This window comes from Sus scrofa, chromosome 14 (assembly GCF_000003025.6).
Source record: "Sus scrofa isolate TJ Tabasco breed Duroc chromosome 14, Sscrofa11.1, whole genome shotgun sequence".
Lineage (NCBI taxonomy): Eukaryota > Metazoa > Chordata > Mammalia > Artiodactyla > Suidae > Sus > Sus scrofa.
In genome coordinates this window covers 19,921,820-19,935,671 of record NC_010456.5, presented here as the reverse complement: position 1 = coordinate 19,935,671, position 13,852 = coordinate 19,921,820, and the positions used below count along the sequence as shown (strand labels likewise).

General features: G+C 43.8%; 1 long non-coding RNA gene across 1 annotated transcript in view; it reads right to left on the bottom strand.

The window, feature by feature from the left end:
- The window catches only part of LOC102166040, a 67,417-nt gene extending 59,661 nt beyond the window's left edge, over window positions 1–7,756 (bottom strand). The window contains exon 1 of the long non-coding RNA XR_002338656.1: window positions 7,348–7,756. This is a non-coding gene — a long non-coding RNA (uncharacterized LOC102166040). The remainder of the gene's footprint in view (window positions 1–7,347) is intronic.

Here is a 13,852-nt window from a genome sequence, read left to right as displayed (position 1 = left end):
CTGCTTTTTATTCTCATTTTTATTTTGATAGATATCATGACTTTCTGGTCTATTCTATTGCTTTATCTTGTCATTACCAATACTGAACACTGTCACATTCTCTAGATTTAAAATATAGTTACTTTACTTTCCTGGGGCTTATGATCCTGACTTTGTCATTACGTTTATTTCTACTTTGTTTCATTCTGGTTTTATACAATATTTAAAAATAGTTTTGTGATAATCTTCATGGCTTCATACAAAATTAACTTTTATAATATTACATAATTAATTGAAAAAAACATATGTGTGCTGATGAAAATCTCCATAAATAGCTTTGAGTAAAAAATGACAGCTAAATTGTTCATAGCTTCTATTTCCTTATTTGTGTGTGTATTTTCAAAGTGCTCAAATTCTGAGAAAGGTGTGTTAGAATCTCCAAATACAATGGTGGATGTGTCATTCACTAGTCTACCAGCTTTTCAATTCAATGCAGTTGTCACTTGGTGCAAATGTGTTTATGACATATACTTTGTAGGTTGTTAACTGTTAACTTTCCTTTAATCCAGTTAATTCTTTTTGAAGTGTACCAGACATTGATATAGTAACTTCTGCTTTCCTTCTGCATTAGTTTGGGATATTTTTGTCTCTTCCCTATATGAATATGTCCATCTCATTTGATTTAGGCAAGTCCTATAAACATCGCTGACTTTGCTGTGTTTAATGAAGGCCTTTACTTGATCCATACTTAGTTTTCTTTTTTCTTTCTCTCTTTCTTTCTTTTTAGGGCTGCACCTGTGGCATATAGAAGTGGCTAGGGGTAGGATTGGAGCTGCAGTGGCCGGCCTACACCGCAGCCACAGCAAGGTGGGATCTGAGCCACATCTATGACCTACACTGTAGCTCACAGCAATGATGGATCCTTACCCCACTGAGTGGGGGCCAGGGATTGAACCTGTGTCCTCATGGATACTAATTTGTTGGGTCCGTTACTGCTGAGCCTCAGTGGGAGCTCCCATACTTGGTTTTCAAAGCCAGTTATGGGGCTCGTCTTCCCAGGGCTGGGGTGTTCAGTGTGGCCTGGAATCCCTTCCTCTAAGGAGGAGTCCAAGGTGTGACATCCCCTCCCGTTTCGGATCACCTGGGGAGGTAGGTCCTGCCTGGCTCACATCTGCCCCTCCCACCTGGCTTGGTGGTTTTCTCTTTATATACTTGGTTGTAGTGAAGTAAGTTTTAACTACAGAAACAACCCCAAGGCTGGAGAGGCAGCAGCACACCTGACAGCAGCTTGCCTGACAACAGCTTTGCTTCCCACATATTACTCTTCTTGTAATCTTGTAGCAACTATGTACCTTATGTCCTTGCTAGCAGCCCTATTAACCCTGCTCCAAACATTGTTTATCAGCTTTGCTTTTGTAATCTTGTTTGCTCAGCTTCTTAGGCAGGAACTCTGTCTGCTCCAGGAAAGGGGTGGGCCAGGGGTGCTTGCACGGAAAAAACAAGACCGGAAGTCTGTATTGCATAAAAGGTACCCAGAACAAAGACCTGGTGCTCAGACTCTGGAGATACGCCTCTGAACCTGCACAGGTGCTGGATAAACCTAGCTATTCGGCATCTCTGACTGCCATTTGTCTCTTTCCACTGCCACGGTTTCTGCAACAGTGGTAGAGCTGTTCACCTGGCCTTCAGGTTGTTCTGTGTGTGGTTGTGGTTTTGTAGTGTCCACGGTTGGCAGTGAGCTCACAAGTCTTCCTCCTCCACCATCTCCAGTGCTATTAATCATCGTCATTCTTGATCACATTTATTATCCTGTTGTATATTCTTCTCAGTGTCTGTCATGATCTGATATTCTCATCTTTATTTATATTGTGCTGATTGTTTTCCCCCTTTCGCCAGAATATAAACTCCACGAGGGCAGAGACCTTCTCTATTTTATTCACTGTGTGTCTTTGACTCTACAATAGTGCCTGGTACATAGGAGGGGTTGAGTGAAGGGAGAAAAACATAAAATAGCAGAAGCTGCTTTTCCTCATTCTAGGATTTCCAAAAGATTTTCCGTTCCTGTTCTTGTTGTGGTTCAGCAGTTTAAGAACCTGACGTTGTCTCTATGAGGACACAGGGTTGATCCCTGGCCTCGCTCATTGGGTTAAGAATTTGGCATTGGTGTGAGCTGCGGTTTAGGTTATAGATGAGGCTAAGATCTGGCTATGGCTGTGGCTGGCAGTTGCAGCCCCAATTTGATCCCTAGCTTGGGAACTTCCATGTGCTGTGGTAAAAAGGAAAAAAAAAAAAAAAAAAAAAAAAAAAAAGATTTTCCATGGGATCAATTCTCTTTCCTCTATTTAACTTTCCAACCTCCTACAACTTCCTCCATTCTTCTGGTCTACCTCAAGGCCTTGGTGAGGAGTAAAGTAACTGCGCGCACACACACACACACACACACACACACAAACACACACACACACACACACACACACACACACACACACAATCTCACATTTCTGAGAGGGCAAATTCATATACTGAGTGAAGTTAAGGGAGCCCTGGTGCAGCGAGAGCTGAAAAGGTTCAGCTGACTCTGTCAAGTTCAGAACATGTCTAGAGTATTAGGTAGAACTGCCACTCTCCGTTTCACATTATTTAAATTATCTGAAATATGATCCAATTCTTATTTCTCTTTACTGCCTGGTCACAGCCAGAGAGTACTGAATGCGTCTTTTGTTGTTTCTCTGAACATGACTCAACAGGTATCAAGATAATATTGTAAATGGATCTGTTTTTGTTAGGGATTTAGTTAATATGATTTGCTTTGACCAATATAACCAGACTATGGCAATGGAAGTTCCCTGCAGAAATCTAATATTAAAATTTAGGCCACTTTCTTCAGCTATTTGTCTGGAACATGTGGTTAAGACGGGAAACTTGGATCCCCACATTGATGTTTTTGCTTTACCACAACTTAGTCTTCTTTAAAGGACCAGAGTTGAGGTGACAAGCTGTTATGACTAAGGTTTTGCAATGAGGGTGCTTTTTCTATTGGTTCAGGGCAGGTGTGCTGTAATTTTGTTGAATGCATGCAGGGATGACTATAAATAAAGACAAAAAGGAATTCAAACAAATTCTGAGTTATGCTTTACTTTTCTGTAATTGAATCTTTCTGGAATGATTAGGGGGTCTCACTGAAGAAACTGAAGAAAGAGAGGAAAATTCTTGTGCTTTTGGGTAAATACAAACAATGACTTTATGATGAATTTCTGTAAAATTCTCATCATTTGCAATTGGTTCACTATAAAACCAAGTTGTCATGGAGGTTGCTGGGCAAGAAATGACAAAGTCAGTAGTAGTTACCAATATGATTCACAGCATCCCCAGCTCTCGTCCTCTAGGCTTGGGCTAGAATCATGTTTCCCGGGGCTCTTGTGATGCTGTGGTCCTATGTGCCTGCTTGTGGACAATGAGTTGGAAGCAGAAATGATAATGACACATGTCATGGTTAAGCCGGAGCATTTTATCAGTGATGCGAGACCCCCCCCCCCCAGAGCTCCCTTCCTTCTGGCACCATTACTAGGAGCATTCCTGGAAAGGGTGCCAGGGTGGTAGGGGGTGCCTGGGTGAGGGCAGAGAAATGGCCTTGCATGGGTCAGGAATTGGGAATGGGAAATAAGCCTTTCTTGTCTAAGATACTGAGATGTGGGCAGTCTGTTAGCTCAGCCTAAACCAGCCCATCCTGACGGATACATGGAATTTAAATAAGCAGTTCTAAGCAGGGACATGGCTTCCTTCCTTGCTTTGATGCTATGTCCCAACCCTTTGCTCTGTTCCTTACAGCCACCCTCCAACAGCTTTTGGGTTTTATGTTAGCATTCTTCTTGACTCTTACTGCCTTGCCCAGCTGATGGGCTCAAATAAAGTACAACTTTTTAGTACTAAGTTTTCAAGCCTGGTCTGTCTCCTTATCTCTCATTCCTCTCATCATTTCTTCATTAATGAAAAAAAAATGTTGAGCATTTCTCTGAGCCAGTGTTAACACCTGGATAATACGGCAAAGAAAAAAATCACAGAGATTGTATTCTAGTTGGAAAGATAAAAAGTAATCAAATAATTAATCATAAAAATAGGTGTAATATTATCATTGTTGATTATCTGTTTTAGATATAGTAGTATGCATATGTTATTCCCAAACTCCTAATTTATCCCTCCCCTACTTTTCCCTTTGGTAATCATAAGTTTGTTTTCTATATCTGTGAGTCTATTTCTGTTTTGTAAATAAGCTCATTTATACCTTTTTTCTTTTTTTTTAGATTCCACATATCAGTGATACCATGATATTTGTCTTTCTCTGTCTGGCTTACTTCACTTATTATGATAATCTCTATGTCCAAGCATGTTGCTGCAAATGGCATCATTCCATTCTTTTTCATGGCTGAGTAATATTCCATTGTATATATGTCTTTATCCATTCCTCTATTGATGGACATTTAGGTTGTTTCCATGTCTTGGCTGTTGTAAATAGTGCGGCAATGAACACTGGGATATATGTATGTTTTTGAATTAGACTCTTCATCTTTTCTTGATATACGCTCAGGAGTAGGATTACTAGATCATATAGTACCACAATTTTTAGTTTTTTAAAGGAACTTCCATACTATTCTCCATAGTGGCTGCACACGAGGCTGTTAGTTTAAAACAATGACCCTGGGATTTATCCATCCATCCAAATCAGGGCTCACTCTGGAAATTTATGTATTTATTCCAGTGATGTTGGGCTGTTGTCAAAAACATGCCTGGGATACTTCTTTTGAAATTACAGATGGAGTCTTGCAGCATGTAATTTCCAATAATCTCAAAGGTGGTGTGAAGCAGTTATGTTAGCAAGTAGAACATTTGCTGAATTTACTCTTGTTTTTCTGCTGTTCAGTTTGTGACACCAAACCAGATGTACAGTCAAAATGTGTTTCTGGCACTCAGCTGTAGCTTCACAAGATGATATTTCTTTGCAAAATAAGTTGTAATAAGAGTGAACTATATGTGGCAAGAATGTTGTTGGTTCAGAGATTTTAGCTCTTCGGGCTTTGAATGCACCATTCACTCCCACCCCAGCTACCTGCCCAGCAAGGTAAAAACTTTAAAAAAAGTGTTCTTGGAATAAGTTTTATGGGAACATATACCTGCCAATTCATAGTATTGTATTTACATTAGCTACCAATTTTGTTGGCAAAGGAAATCACAGAGTTATGAGGCAATGTTAATTCAGATTCAACTCTTATTTGACTGTGCTAAGAGATGCTTATTGAATTAATGACACATTGAAATTCTGACATCAGAAAAAAATGACACTTAAGCTAATGGTCCTTGCTTGGTAGTCTAAATTTTAAAAGCCATCATGTTGATTCTTGGCACCATGGTGCTCTTTTTTCATCCTATGTTGTGACACCATAGAAGGTGTCCATTTTTCTTGAGTCTGCAGCAATGTTAGTTGGGCTAAAATAAACAGCAGGCTGAAAATCATGGACATTTCCCAAATAGCCCAAACTCCCCCCCACCCCAAAAAATAAGCACCATCAAAACAAAGCAACTGCCCTAATGACTATCAGAATTTCTAAAAAGCTGGACTCCTGTTCTTAGATTCCTTGGAGTCATAAGAGCTGTATTTGTGCCTTTCCCACACTGAAAACCATAAGAGTAAATGGTTCTCGCTGAGACATCCAAGAAATATGCATGGACCACGTATGTAGTCATGCAATGTGATGCAGACCTTCTGTGGGGCGGGGCAGGGAGGAAGGGCTCCAGGTTCCTGCAGCCCTACCTGCTTTTCTGAGAGGACCCAGGGTTTAGGGGTAGGTGGTCCCTGCAGGCACCTGAGCCCCAGTGCCCCAACTCCTTCATCTTCTCCAGGGAATGACGGGAGAGGCAATAATGGATGGCTCGCACTGTCAGAACATTAAAATGGAACGCTGTGGTCCTACTGCTGCTCCAAAAGGGTGAGGTACATGAGACAACTTGGAAGGCCACCTCCCAAATCCTGCTGATATCACCACAGCCATTGCAGGGCAGAAAAGTGTGATTTTCTTTTTTCTTTTTACAGCTGCACTCCCAGTATATGGAAGTTTCCAGGCTAGTGGTGGAATCAGAGCTGTAGCTGCTGGCCTATACCACAGCCACAGCAACGCCAGAGCCGTGTCTGCAAACTACACCACAGTTAACAGCAACGCCAAATCTTTAACCCACTGAGTGAGGCCAGAGATTGAACTGGTGTCCTCATGGATACTAGTCAGGTTCTTAACCCGCTGAGCCACAATGGGAACTCTGAAAAAAATGTGACTTTCTAAAGCACACCCTCTGTAACATGCGACTGCCTCCTGGAAACAACAGGTAATTTCTCCTAGGTTAGGTGCACAGTGCTGACTTTCTGTGTTTTGCATACAATTGCTAGAGTGGACAGAGAAAAGGATGAGATGTTAGTTTTCCTGCTCTTCCTTGCTAGGAAATAGCACCCAAAGGTCTTGGGAGTAATAGCAGTAACCCTCCGTGACTGGCTTTGCAGACCTGAGCACAGGAAGGTGGCAGAGTGGGTCTCTGTCGTGGGTGCTGCAGGACCCCAAGCCTGAGTCTCTCCTGGGCCTTGCTTGGGGCAAACAGCCATTTTTTTGTGGGTGGAGAGCAGGCCCTCACAGAAGGGAGAGCTGGGTTGTGTCTGTGGAGGGGAGACGGGACATCAAGGTGTGTCCTTCCCCTGGAGCCTGGACCCAGTGGGAGGTTTGAAGTCGATGCCTTTCCAGAAGATCTGAGCCCTGGTCCTTGTAGCCCCACAGAGACTAAGCACTGGGCATGTCTCTCCACTCATGGGAGAGTGAGGTACTTTCCCCCACCCAACTGCACAAAACCACCCCTGCTCCCTCAGAACTGGAGTCACCTCATTCTTGGATGGTGTCATCTAGCTTCAGTTCCAAGGGGTCTGAGCCCTTCACTGCACCCCTCTTGTGATCGGCAGTGACCCAGGAGGCCTGTGGTTGGGTCCTGCAAAGATTTTTTCCTTCCAACTTAAAGTTAAAATGTAAAGGACAGCAAGAGGTAGACAAAGATTAATTTAATACAAGCCTAGTGCACAGAGCTATGCTACTCAGAGCTTTGCCATCTGGGGTCTCGGGAAATGAGATTTAGATGGTCTCTTACAAACTGCAGTTCACCTTCAAAGAGGCCAAATGCTATTTCCTGTCAATTTTCTTAATTATCTGTCAAGCACAATTCCTGTTCTTTCTGCTGAGAAACAATTCTGCTAGGGAGGCCACCGGGCAGGATGGCCCAGCATCTCTACCAGCAGAGTGGACAGAGTGGCTAAAATCAGGGTCTAATCTTAGAATAAAATACCTGTGGAGCAACTGTGCTCTCCTTCAGAAACCGTACTGCTTCAGAGGCCTTCACTGGGTTTCCAGATCCAAGCTCCCTCCCCGAGATGTCCCACCGTACAGTGGACAGTCTATCCAGCTGTGCAGGAGCTGGGAGTCGCAGAGCCTGGAGGACAACAGTCAGCTGCAGGGTAAGAAGATGTACGAACACAGTAAACAAGATGACGGAGAACCCGGTCCACCCGGAGCTCAGCCTGAGAATCCTGCTGCAAATTCCCCGGGGACAGCCATGCTCTTGCAAAGGCGCTCATTTCAGTCTTGGGATTTGGAGTTTGTGTTCTCGCATGCACCCTCATGTTCATTGCAGCACTATTCACAATAGCCAAGACATGGAAACAACCCAAATGTCATCAACAGATGATTGGATTAGGAAGATGTGGTATATATACACAATGGAATACTACTCAGTCATAAAAAGAACAACATAATGCCATTTGCAGCAACATGGATGGAACTAGAGACTCTCATACTGAGTGAAATGAGTCAGAAAGAGAAAGACAAATACCATATTATATCACTATAACTGAAATCTAATATACAGCACAAATGAACATTTCCACAGAAAAGAAAATCATGGACTTGGAGAATAGACTTGTGGCTGCCTGGGGGGAGAGGGAGGGAGTGGGAGGGATAGGGAGCGTGGGGTTATCGGATGCAAACTATTGCTCTTGGAACGGATTTACAATGAGATCCTGCTGTGTAGCATTGAGAACTATGTCTAGATACTTATATTGCAATAGAACAAAGGGAGGAAAAAAATGTATACATGTAACTTGGTCCCCATGCTGTACAGTGGAAAAAAAATATAATAAAAATAAAATAAAATAAAGCAGTAGAACTGAAAAAAAAAAAAAAAAAAAAGCACCACAGGAACAGGCCGCGTAGAAAACCAGGAGCAGGCTCAGGGCAAACATATCCTGGGGGGTGGGGAAGCTGGGACAAGATGGGAGAAGGACCAGCATCTTGAAGGATCCCTCCTGGGCACAGATGACTCCACAGGCCAGATGGGAATAAGCCACAATATCCCCCTGGTTCCATATCTCTCGCTGTGGGGAATTTCTGGGTTTTTCTCTGGGAGAACGGCAGATGGGTTTGGTACATTTCCCTGGATGACTCATTCCAGCTCCTCCTTGAGAGACCATAAGGTGAAAGGTATTAAGTCCTGCGCTTCACCCTCTCCTGATGGAGGGAGTAGAAAACCTCCTTCAGGCATATTCTCACCTGGATTTGCACCCTCGACTTGGATGCTGTGACCTCCGAAGGCATCAGACACCTGTTCCCTGTCAGCCCCTCGGGCCTTGGTGCCATGCTGCACTCAGACACACCCACCCTCCCTGTGGCTGGGGCTCCTTCGTCGGCAAAGCCTTCTGACCCACCGTTGGGCACGTGTGTGTTACTACTGCGCAGATTCGGAATTTGATTCTTTCTTGCTTTTGTTTTCCATGAGAACATGAGCAATTCTGAGTCTGGGACACATCTTTGGTGAATGTCCTTTGTGGTCACACAGACGTGGTGGGTCCCTTGGTGAGGATGGAGAGCAGGGCTGGGAATTTGGTGCTGGAAGAAGAAAAGGAGGAGGAACGCAGAAGGGCCAGACCCTCCACAGCTGCTCCCACTGCGCTGAGGAGATGCCTTTATACCTGCTCCCGAGTGGAAGGAACGTGGCATTGTTTCCACATCCTACAGCTGAAGGGTAAAAATGTCCCAGACACTATAAAACTTTTAGAGAAAAACATAGGCCAAACACTCTCTGACATAAACGACAGCAACATCTTCTCAGATCCACCTCTTAGAGTATTGACAATAAAAACAAAAATAAACAAATGGGAACTAATCAAACTGAAAAGCTTCTACACAGCAAAGGAAACCCTAAACAAAAAGACAACCCAAATAATGGGAGAAAATCTTTGCAAGTGCATCCACTGACAAGGGATTGATCTCCAAAATTTATAAACAACCTCTGCAGTTCCATACCAAAAAAACAAACAACCCCATCAAAAAATGTGCAGAAGATCTAAACAGACAGTTCTCCAAAGAAGAAAATGGGTGGCCAAAAAACACATGAAGAGATGTTCAACATCACTCATCATTAGAGAAATGCAAATCAAAACCACTATGACGTACCACCTTACACCAGCCAGAATGGCCATCATCAAAATGTCTACAAACAATAAGTGCTGCAGAGGATGTGGAGAAAAGGGAACCCTAGTACACTGTTGGTGGGATTGTAAATTGGTGCAACCACTCTGGAAAACAGTATGGAGACTCCTCAGAAAACTAAAAATAGAAATACCATTTGGTCTAGCAATCCCACTCCTGGGCATCTACCCAGAGAAAACCATGACTCGCAAAGACACATGTACTCTGATGTTCATTGCAGCACTATTTACAATAGCCAAGACATGGAAACAACCTAAATGTCCATCGACAGAGGCGTAGATCAAGAAGATGTGGTACATATACACAATGGAATATTACTCAGCCATTAAAAGGAACAAAATACCAGCATTTTTAGCAACATGGATGGACCTAGAAATTATCATGCTAAGTGAAGTCAGCCATACAATGAGACACCAACATCCAATGCTTTCACTGACATGTGGAATCTGAAAAAAGGACAGAATGAACTTTGCAGAACAGATGCTGACTCACAGACATTGAAAAACTTATGGTCTCTGGAGGAGACAGTTTGGGGGGTGGGGGGATGTGCTTGGGCTGTGGGATGGAAATCCTGTGAAATCAGATTGTTATGATCATTATACAACTACAGATGTGATAAGTTCATTTGAGTAATAAAAAAAAGAAAGAAAAAATAGCCAAGACATGGAAGCAACCCAAATGTCCATCAACAGAGGGGTGGATAAATAAGATGTGGTACATATATACAATGGAATACTACTCAGCAATAAAAAAGAATGAAATTATACCATTCTCAGCAACATGGGTGGACCTAGAAACTATCACACTAAGTGAAGTTAAATAGTGAAAGATAAAATCTGATGTTTGTCTATGTGGAATCTAAAAAAAAAAATGGATAAAAATGAACTTTTTTGCAGAACAGAAACAGACTCACAGACTTTGAAAAACGTATGGATACCTAAGGGCACAGACAGAGGGTAGAAGGGATAGACTGGGGGTTTGGGATTGGGACATGCACACTGAGGTATATGGAATGATTGTCCAACAGGGACCTGCTGTATAGCAGAGAACTCTACCCAGTATTCTGTGATTTATGTGGGAAAAGAATCTGAGAGAGAATAGATGTATGTATATGTAAGACTAGGTGACTTTGCTGTACAGCAGAAATTATCACAACCTTGTAAATTAACTAAACGTGTGTGTGTGTGTCTTTTTTTTTTTTTTTTTTCTAGGAACCTTCTGCAGCACATGGAGGTTCCCAGGCTAGGGGTCAAATTGGAGCTGTAGCCACTGGCCTACACCACAGCCACAGCAAGGTGAGATCTGAGCCGTGTCTGCGACCTACACCACAGCTCATGGCAACGCCAAATCCTTAACTCACTGAGCAAGGCCAGAGATTGAACCTGCATCCTTATGAATGTTAGTCAGATTCGCTTCCGCTGAGCCCTGATGGGAACTCCCTAAACTTCAATAAAACTTAAAAAAAATAAAGTCTATTTTCTCCCAGTGAACACAAAACACACCCTCTTTTAAAGTTATTTAATGTTTTGGAATAAACAAAACTCCGTGACTAAAAACAGAGCCACTATTTTCCTTCAGTGCTGGAAGCCTGCACTGTCCTGATGGCCTGTGTGAAGTCACAGGATGGGCTGGTTTTCGGTTGCTGCATATGCGTCTGGGGCAGAAGAGGCTCCAGCGGAGCTCTGAGTTGGTGTTACTCTTGCTCCACCATCAAGGTGCAGGTGTGGGCGTCTCACTCAGGGAGGAGTGGGAGCCCTGGCTGGGGCTTGGGAGGCCTGTCCTTGTCCTTGCCCCATCGAGGGGGGATGTAGAGTGGACACAGGCTGCTGCCAAGGGGTGGGAGGAAGGGCCATAGGCCAGCAGTCTGGCCCCAGGTAGATGGGAGGGGGATGTCTGCCCAGGGTGCGGGGGAACAGGGCTTTGCGCCCTCCCCACTCTTGGGTCCCCCCACTGCCTCCCACCTCATGCAGGGGTCAGCTTCCCCACCCCACTCCCATCCTCTCCAGCCTCTGCACTCCTGGCTTCTGACCCAACCCCCCTGTCCCTGTTCTCTCTGCTTGGTAGGCTCTTTCCCATGACTGCCCTGTCCAGGGGCCCCACCCTGGGTCCCCCTTGAAGCTGCAGCCCTTCCTGGGTCACCCTGTCCTCTCTGTCCGTCACCTTATTTCCTTCTTGATGTCCTCGCTCCTGCCACACATCTCTGCCCACACCCACCCGTCTACACATGCTGACACACTTGTTTGTCTGCTATCTCCTCCCCACGTCAGCGGCCCAGGACAGGGCTGGGTTCGAGGCCACCTCTCATCTCACGTCTGTGAAGGAAAAGGCTGGGATCCAGGCCTGGCTACTGACCAGCAGATTTCTCAGTGCCCTTGCCCTGCTCTCTGTTATTTGTGGACCACGTGGCTCACACCCACCTCTGGCCACCATGGACAGGAGACAACACACACAAGCCTGGCACATGGCACATGGCCCCAAATGATGGCCACGATGAGTTCATCCTGGTTTCAGATTTTTAATAGTCCCTGAAAGTTTTTCTAGCTTAAATCCTATTCTGAGACTTGTCTTGATCCAGGGGTGTAGGACTGGGGTGACGTAGGATGGAAAGGCCAGTCTCAGTGAGATGCCCACAGGACAAAACCCCACAAGCTTCAGTTTTCCTTCCAAATAATATGCTGTCTCTTTCCTGGGGAGGGGAGATGCTTGACCTTTCTTCCTCCTGTTTCATGGTGTGGGGACAACCTTGGAGTGAGTAGCCTGTTTGTGTCTCCAAACTTCTCTCTGACCCACCCAGGAGCTGCTGCATCTATGTTCACCATGTCTTTCTGAGAACAAAGTGCTCCCAGTAAGCACCTTGGAACGTGGGCTTATTTCTGCTTTATTTGATTCTTGGTCAGGCTGCAGGATGGAGACAGCTGGGAAGCGTGAAGATATCTAAGAATAGAAAGAACTGGATCAATCTCTGCACTTTTTCTAAAGAGATAGATAGTCCTTGAAATTGTGCTCGTGGAGACTTGGTTTATTTCTTTAAACCACTGCATGTCTATGTAAAGAAAAAGACTCATAAAGAAAACTGAATGAGTGAATAAAGCAAAATGTATGGTCTCAAATATACTAGAATGTGCCTGTTAAGATTAATATTTTATCCTTGAAAAATGTTTTCTATCATGCAGTGTTGCATCGTTTGTGTTTATTTGAGAGTTTATATCTTGGGACATTAGTCACAGGAGTCACTACTTTTTTTCAGCATAAAAGATAAAAAGAAGATCTTGGAGATGCAGCCTTGGGAAAAACAAGGTAAATAGGGGCAGGCTTGCTGTGGAAAACGTCGCTTAATAAATAATTGATCTACCAAATTCTCGAAACCAGAAAAAGTTGAATATGGAGTTTCATGTTTTCTGAAATATCAGTGAGAACATTACTTGCTAAAAGTGAGCATAAAACTGTAACATTTCCCAGGCATTGATGATTAACATTGTTACTTGTTTTGCTTATTTCTCACTCCTTGGATTATCTTTTATTTTTTTCCGATGTTTCCTATTTTCCAAAAGATAGCGTTGGCTTATCTTTTGTGCATGAAAAAGGTATCTGGTGGAGCCCTGGGCTGAAATCCAAGGACATGCTGAGGACATGCTCATTGTGCTGCTGGGCTGCTGGGCTGTACCAAGTCAGGGTGGACCCTGATGGGTGGTGTGACTTTGGGTAAGAAGTGCTGTCTTCTTCCACAATTTCTTCTACAGGAACACGATTATAGTTAATGAAGTTTTTCATTAAATAGCATTGGAACGCCCCCCCCCCCCAAGAAATGATGCCAACGCAGCAAATTACTGAAGTGATAATTCCTTGGGTTTGTACTTGTTTTGGGGAAAGAAGGCTGAAGGAGGACTTGGCAGTTGGATTCTGTTCTGTATGTTCTGGTGCCCACAGCAACAACAGTTCTATATGACGGAGGCTTCTGGTCCTCCTTGTCCCTCATGCCGCAGGTGGAAGCTGAGGCCCAGGTCCTGGGTGTTTTCGGACAAAGGAAGGTACCATGACAAAATAGTTTTCAATTTTCAATGGTAAAACTGTGTTCTAAGGCAATTGTCTTATGGAAAGTCAAGGCCATCCATGAGCATGAAGCACAAGATAAATTCATAGGTGATTTTCCCCCCCTTTTTTGTGCATGAGCTCTGGAAGTCAAGAGTCTAAGCCCGTGCAATGGACATCCCTTTTGGACTCTATACAAGTCACATGCCATGAGAATAAGCTAAAAGCAGGTAACTGCTGACTGTAGCATTCTGGAGGCGTGATGGCCATTGAAGATC